The 8549-nt window shown below is 33.2% G+C and overlaps 1 non-coding gene across 1 annotated transcript; it reads left to right on the top strand.

The window, feature by feature from the left end:
• Positions 1–501: 501 nt before the first annotated feature.
• On the top strand, positions 502–689 carry LOC115305753. The gene has a single exon (XR_003914977.1). It is a non-coding gene; the product is annotated as a U2 spliceosomal RNA (small nuclear RNA).
• Positions 690–8549: the final 7860 nt, after the last annotated feature.

The following is an 8549-nucleotide window of genomic DNA, read 5'->3' as shown; positions in this document are numbered from 1 at the left end:
TCAGAATGATGGAGATGAAATGTCATCTTTATTATGGATACAGGTGAATTTGGAGGATGCTTCTTTGGTGAATTTTAATAGTGGGTTTCTTATTGATGCACCAGAGCAAATCTTTCTGTAGCAAAATTGAAATATAAACAAGAATGTAGGGGCACTTGGGTGGCTCAGTCATTTAAGCTTTCGACTTCGGCCCAAGTCATGTTCTCACAGTTTGTGAATTCAAGCCTTGGATCAGGCTCTGTGCAGACAGCTCAGAGCCTGGAGCCTGCTTCAGAGTCTATGTCTCCCTCTCTCTCTGCCCCTCCCCTACTTGCACTATGTCTCTATTTCTCAAAACAACAACAACACACACACAAAAAAAAACAGAACGTACCCAAAAATTGTTTTTAAAAAGCAGACTGTCTGAACAGATGTCAATTCTCTGTTAAGGAAAAACTAAATGCTTTAAATTTACCTCTTATAGTACTTTCTTGTTTTTTCATATTTTAACAAATATCCTTAATTGCTTCTCAGTCTTTGGCTAAGGTCAAGTGTAGTATCTGCCCTTATCAGTTTAATAATTATTAATAAAGCTCTAACTTTGTCATTTGCACCAAAAAATATTTTTCAAATCTGAAAGTTTATTTTTAAGAAAAGGTTTTATTTTCTGGACAGCCTGCTTTGAGAATGATAGGCTTGGGGAATTCTTATTGGAACATAAAATGACTTTTGTTTTCTCAAGTGGTTTCCCTCTTATTGCTTCTTTTGAACTCCATCCTAATCTTGATGACCCTCTTTGCTTACAAATCACCCCTTGTCTACAGGGATTTATGTAACTTTTGACTTTGGAAAAATTAAATCTAGAGAGAAAGGGAAAAATAAAGAAAGAACAAATAAAAACACTTCACAAAACTCTCAGCTGGCTACAAGTTATAAGTCATTTTAATCATCTTCTTAAAATTACTGCAAAATTGAGTATTTTCTATAATAAGATTAATATGTATATACACTTATATCAGATATTCAGATTGGAATCACTTTCCTCTATTGTCCTAAATTCAAGAAAGATTTCTTTTTTTTATAATAATGTGATTCTAATCTTATATTCATTCTTAGGGAAGATGCTAGTGTACTATCAGAATTCTTCTGTTTGTTTAATGTTTCTTCCCTGTTTGTTTCTACCTACATTTTAAAAAAATTTTAATGTTTATTTATTTTTGAGAGAGAGAGACAGAACATGAGTTGGGGAGGTAGGGAGAGGGAGAGGGAGACAGAGAATCCAAAACAGGCTCCAGTCTCTGAGCTGTCAACGCAGAGCCCAAAGCAAGGCTCAAACTCAAGAACTGTGAGATCAAAGCCTGAGCCAAAGTTGGACATTTAACTAACTGAGCCACCCAGGTCCCCCCTCTTGATTTTTTTTTTTTACCTTAAAGGTCATTTTCCCACAGCATGATCAATTTTTTTTTAATTTCTCCATTTGGTATATTCTGTATTTTACCCCTTTTCCTATATTGTCTTCAAGTTAGAAAACCTACTAAAAATGAGTAGCTATCTCTCTGCCACAAATCCAGGTTCATATACAAATAATGGCAGGCTTTGGATAAATGTCATTTGGCTTTGAGGAAGCAAAAGCATCTATACCCACACTGCTTAGTCTCTATTTTATCATGACTTCATTAATGCTGCATTATTTTTGCTACTCAGAAAACCCAACCCCAAAAGATAAAAGATGCAAATAACATTATTGTCCTTTACAAGAACTTTTGAAAAACTCATTAATATGAATCAGTCTGCTAACTTTCAATACATAACACTCACTTTGGAACCGTTTTCTCAAAACCTTATCCCTGCCTATTACACTCATCCTCCACTACTACCTCATGAACCAGTCCTCATTAAGACCTCATATTGAAATACATGCCTTAAACTATATCCAAAAACCTCAAAAATATCCCAATTTTTCTTTTCCCTCTCTCTGAAACACTATCAAGACATTCACAAGTAACTGATATCCTTTACCACGCCCATCAACAAACTGGGTAGGATTCAGCACTTTGAATGACTGTGAATTAGAACTATGTTCATGAAATTTTTTCCCTAGTTTTCTACTAGAAGGGACAAAGTTTCCATTATCCCACTGGATACAGTTCTCCATGTGCATCAGTCTTCTGAGCAGAGGCATTAACAGTTTTTGTTCTATATCATCTTTCAAGATTGTTCATAAAGCAAATAGCTTTGGAACTTAGAGAGACAGTGTCTTCCAGAACAGAAGACATATTAGTTTGCTGTTCACATTAATAATTATAATGTCTCTTTCCAGGGCAAAGTTTGGGTAGGTTTTCTCAGTCTCCTTATAAAAAATTAGTGTTTTTAAACTCAGGGTTTTTTTTTTTCCTTTAGCATAATCTACAGTGTATACAGCTATCACCCAGACATGTCATGTCATCAGGTGGCATGTGGGAATTAGGGCTGGAAGAACTAGTGTAGACAACATAATGCTGACCGTTGCTATTGCTGTGAGTCATAAACTGTCCTTTGTCTCATGCCGGCATCTTTTGTCTCTACCAATGTAGGTGAACTTTTGGCAGGATAACTTATGAGCTAGCACAGAGGTCAAAATCTCAGATCACAGTCCCTTCACAGATCTTGACATCTATATGAACACGGCAGATTTTAAATTGAATTCTTTGCCCTAGTGAGTTTAAAAATAAAACCTATTTTCACAGCTACCTTTAATATCAGCAATGAACCACTCCACCCTAGCATATATAAGATTATTTTGATAGATTACCTGATTACAACTATAATTTAATAAGCATTATCTATGGGTCTGACATGCTAAATGCACTTTAGAAGTGATTTTATTTTCACAATGAATTGGCGTGGTTTTAGTTACCCCTGATATAAACATATGGAAACGGACATTAAAAATTAAGTAACGTGTTCAACATCATACCGATGGTGATCAGTAAAGTCAGATTGGTACCCGTGTCTAACACTAAAATCCAAGTTATTTGCACTAGTCTACATGTAACTTTAGGGTCCCAGTTATAATTAGACACTGATTTTGCCTGAATGAATAGAAAATGTTAAATTTGCTATGCTATTATCCAATAAGATGAGGAATTAAAAGTCAATTTAAGAAGTACATGGAGACAGAAAAAAAAATCTGTATTTGAGGAGACAAGAAAACAAATGCCTCTCTTCTTTTCTGCTATTCATAAATTTTCTTCTCTTTTGTTTCCAAAATGTCATTAGCCTAACATCAGAATATAGCTACAGAAGACAAAGGTAGGTGAATTTTGAAATACAATAGATGACATTAAAACCAATTTAGAATTGTGGCAGTGCAGAGATCTTCAGAATTGTAGCCGGAGAAGATCATGGGGAGAAATAGATTTCAATTAGGTAGTAAATTAAAGGGAGTAGAAAATTCCATCTACCAAATCAGACAGCTTTAAAAATGGTCCCACCTGTCTAATCAGCATCTTGGGAGGATTCCAGGGCATACATATAGTTCTCATAAGGTGATTTCAAATTTGTGAATGATACCAATAATACAAATATACCAATAATTACAGCAAACCTGGTATAGCAAACAGTACAGTGATTTTTAATTTTCCACCAAGTAACTTCAGTATGCCCATTAGAGAGCAAGTTAAAAGGTAATTAAGTTAAGATATAATGAAGGGAGCCAAGAGTAAATCACTAATACTTCATTATTAAGTTTATAATATCAGTGTCTTTTTTAATGAAAGTGCTTATGATATTTAGGGAAGCATGGTATATTTGATACTTTTAGCTAAAATGTCTAAGATGGTTTGATTTTCTGTTAACAGTATTATAATGTTAAGGAAATTTTAACTTACCAATTTATTAGTTAGAATTTTTGAAAATTCCTAAAGAAGTTTAGGAGAGATTTCCCTACTACAGTGTGAGTTTGTCATGCTTGTGTGGTGCCTAAAAAATAAAACTAAATATATCTAATTTATAAATGCAGGTAAAACATTTTTATAGAAGCTTTGTTAGTTAAAATTATAAGTAGATACACTCAATTACTCTATATCCTTCATTTCTATGTGTGTGAAGCAGACAGTGTCAAGTGCCTATAAAACACCAGAAATAGATGTTCCAAGGTGATGCCTATACACATTAAATAAATGGCTGATAGTACCACCAATGCATTCATTTCTCATACTGAAAAAATTGGCACTGATACAGCCACTATGCCATCACATGGATTGAAATAATCACTGTGGATCTTGTAGAATGTGAAATGAATAGACCAACATATCCCAAGTCAGATTAACCCCATAGTGGCCTGAAAACTCTCAATCTGCACACTTAAGTGACATATGCTGGATTAAATCAAGTTATAAGTTGTGGTTTATCTCTTATAAAATTTACTTTCTGTAGTAGTCAGAAACCTCCTGGCTGTTCAACTTTGAATTAAATATCTAGTTCATATTAAACAAGTAAAATGAGTTAAAATATTAAAAAGAGAACTATTAGAATTGCAAGTACAATTTCAGAAGAAAGTCAAGCATCAGAAGAGAGAGTTTTCAAACAGAATACTGTAGCGAGAGAGAGTTCTTTCTGAAGCAAAGTAGAGTCAGCAAGGCTGCCCATAACTGTACTTTATCACAAAACACAGACTTGCATGGCTGAAAAAGATAGTGCTTCAATGCCAGATAGAAACTGCATGGTGAGCTTGACAGCACAGGCAAGCACTTTTCGCAAAAAAAAGCAGACAAGGAGTATGGAAGCCCATTCACTTCTGTAGGGAATGGATAAATAGCTAGGAGACTAAAAATAGACAATGCCATGTTTTCTATTAATTGAAAATAAAATGATGCTTCTCTTCCCACTTCCTTTTGATGAATATTAATTACTTCATGCTATTTTAAATTGGAAGCTGCACTAAAATATCCATGGTACATTGGAAGGGAAGGTCATAATTTTCTACATTTGCATTATTGAAAACATGAGCTGCAAAACAATTTCATATTTTTATCCACTCATGTCATTCTAAATCAATTAGTCTAAGTACATACATACTTATGTACCCAGGAAATAAATATTTTGTGTCTGTCTTAGTTGTAAAGATTATTATCTACTTTAAAATCTACAATTAAAATATAATGTTATTAGGATAATTATTTAGACATAAGACACTGAAAAACTCTAAATCATAATGTCTTTTCCCAAATGAGCAATGCATTTTTAAGAAGAGACATATTATATTTCAATACTGCCAATTGTTTGCTTTTCATTGTTAATTTGTTCACATTTGGTGAAATAGCACAGGCAAAATATGTAATTAGTATTAGTGTTAAATATTAGTATTAAGCAGATATAATTTATATCAGTTTTATATTAAAGTTATTAAATTAGAAGGATGGATTTCACTGGAACATTCTGATTAAAGTGGTTTTAAAATGGATCATTTTGTATCTTTCACATGTTTATGATTATTTTGACAGTATTTTCATATCTGGAAAGAATAGAGTGAAACACTAGTGACTGAAATAAATTTGAACAGATCATATCATGAGGTGAGAAATTTTAAGTACATCAGTAAAAGACGACATGAAATGAAATGCTTATCTTTTCACAGTGCAAATCTTCCCAATAAATTTCCAAAACACTCTAATTTATAAGAACTATAAAACAAAATCCCAGGACAAAGAATTTGAGATTTTGTCTTATCACTATTGAAAAATGAATTGTAGCATTTAGGTCTGTGAATTTCAGTATTAAATATTCTACTGTGGGGCACATGATTATAGGCTAAAAATAAAAAATATGAGCTTGGATTATATACTGTTATGACTGTCCTCGCAGAAAAATTATAAACATCTAGAATCTGAACTATATTTAAAAATATAAAAAATATAAAGACCATTCATAATTAAGACACAGGTTTTCTATTCCCAGAGTCCTTAGGCATTTCCTTAAACTACATTCTCTGGAATGATGTAAGCTGTGTAGCCAGAGACCACTCATATTGCAATGGTTTACTGAGAGTCTGCTCAAATATAATCACTTGGTTTCCTTGTGGCTTAAGAGCATTGCTTCAACATTCAGTGATGTGAGTGCCAGATGTACCTGATTTTCATTACTTTGAATCCTCTGATCATGTGTACTTATATCCATAACTGAGAGTTTTCCTGAGTTGGGGTTGCATGGGATCGAGGGGCCACAACTTTGAAGGAAAGATATTGGGAAAGCAAAGAAGAAAATACTTCCTTATAACTGATAATCAATTTCATCACTGTCTAACCTGACTTGTAGGCCAAAGAAACATTTTCTCTTCGTTCCATGAGTACATTTATCTAGAGAAGATTTTGAGGTGTCACATTACTATCGTAGTTTTCAATTATTGGCATGTTTTTATCAAGTTGATGGTAATGATAATGGAGATGAAGAATTGACTAACAAACTAACTGTAGAAGACCAAAGCCAATAATACAAATATGGGCTAATATGAATTAAATCAAGGGCTAGTTACATTATCTCACTACATTTTTAAATATCATTGCTATTATTCCCATTTTACAGTTAAGGGAATTGAGGATTAGAGCTGTTAAGAATATCTCCCAATGTCATACAGGTGCTAAATAGTAGAACTACAATTCAAACTCAGACATCCCTACCTCATCTACAATTCTCCCCCTTATGCCATACTGGTAATTGGAATGGATCACTATTTACTGAAGTTTTGAAAAAACAGGTGATTTAACAAAGGGCAGGTCATGCTGCTCAGAGGTGATGAAATGCTTGTGACAGAGGCACGTAGTAGAACTGACAGGTTGCGAAGAATAAGAGTTCCTACTAGAGAAGTAGCCAAACTCTAAAGCAATTAAAACAGTAGTGACTTAGCTTGATGAAGGTTGAGGATTTGGGTTGAGATCTTTGAAAGTGACATAAAGAGTTATAAACAAATTAGTAAGCTGGAGAGCATACCAGAAGCAGCGATATGAATAAAAACAAGCACAAGTGAAATACTTTCATGAGCGACACTAAAAACACAACCCCAAAAGAGTGACACCAAAACACAACCTCCTTAAACACAGAAGACCATCCTCCTGAGCCTTAAGAAGAATCTTCCTTCTGAATTAAAAACCAAAAGCCAACCCAATAATCATTAGTTTAAAATAACATTTTATATTCATAGTTTAAGTTGTCCATTTGTTTTGGTTATGTTCAGTCCATAATATTAAATAATAAATCTACAAATTTATTTACAGAGTGGCAGAATTATCCATCTGTATTTACATATAAAAAGTTGATGGAGAAGCAATTTTATTATCATATAAATACTGTAATTAACCTTTAAATCACAGTATCTAAAAAAATAACACAAATATGCAAAAATTGCCAATAGTTCAATTTAATTAACCCTAATTAAATTGCAGAATGTCACTAAATGTAATTACACTGCATTTTTCATAGGGTTACATTTCATAAAGCATTAAATGCTATTATTGGTCATGGGTGTTTTATCCTCAACAAGGAAGCTGATACTTATGTATGGGTTTTTTATGAGTTAAATTAAACAACTAATAAATCTTATCTAACATAATATATTTAGATGGATTTGCAAAAGAATTTTTATGGTGATATAATATATCCAATGGCAGAAATATCATATGAAGAATTCTCTATGTTATCAGGTACAATCAAGTTTGTTTCTACAATAATTGCATCATTTAAACACTTGAGAATCCTGTAGCTTTCCAAATCTAATTTAATCTTTCAGATCTTAGACTTTTTATAGCTTCTCACCACTACTCCTCCCAAAGGAGTAGATACGTGTGTACTGTAAGCCAGCAGAGACTGAACAGTTCTTAAAAAATGTAAAACTCCCTGAATTAAATTAATCTTGTATTTTTAGACCAAGCAATAATTTATTTTTATAATTTTATTGTAATTGTACAGTTATCAATTCCCTATGAAGCTGACAATAAGCTTCACTACCAATGTTTACTATCCCTGTGACAGTAAGGGTGGTCTTATATATAGGAAAATCAGTAATATTTAAATTTTAATATTGAAGAGAGGAGGATATTGTTCTGACTGAAAGTTAAGGTACCAAATGAACAATCATGGTGCTTAAAATGATAATTCATTTGAGTTAAGCCATTGAAAATCATAGTTAAAATGTAAATGTATGGGGGTGCCTGGAGCGCTTAGTGGGTCAGACCTCAGCTCAGGTTGTGATTTCATGGTTCTTGTCAGCTGTGCTGACAGCTCAGAACCTGGAACCTGCTTCAGATTCTGTCTCCCTCTCTCTCTCTCTCTCTCTCTGTGCCTCCTCCACTCACACTCTGTCTTTCTCTGTCTCTCAAAAATAAACATTGAAAAAAAAATCTTAAATAAAAAAAACACAAATGTCTTTTGGGTGAGAGGACACTTTACACTTAATGATAGTAGGAACAACACCACCCTTTTTGACTAACTCTCTACTAGTATATTGACGAGGAAAATAACTTTGTACATTTAACAGACTGGAAAACAAAGGCCAATGTTATAGAACACTTAAGAAATAAAGCTTCATTCAACATGAC

Source organism: Suricata suricatta, chromosome 10, assembly GCF_006229205.1.
Source record: "Suricata suricatta isolate VVHF042 chromosome 10, meerkat_22Aug2017_6uvM2_HiC, whole genome shotgun sequence".
NCBI classification, from domain to species: Eukaryota; Metazoa; Chordata; class Mammalia; order Carnivora; family Herpestidae; genus Suricata; species Suricata suricatta.
The sequence above is the reverse complement of the archived record's forward strand: the minus strand, read 5'-3'. Positions and strand labels throughout refer to the sequence as shown.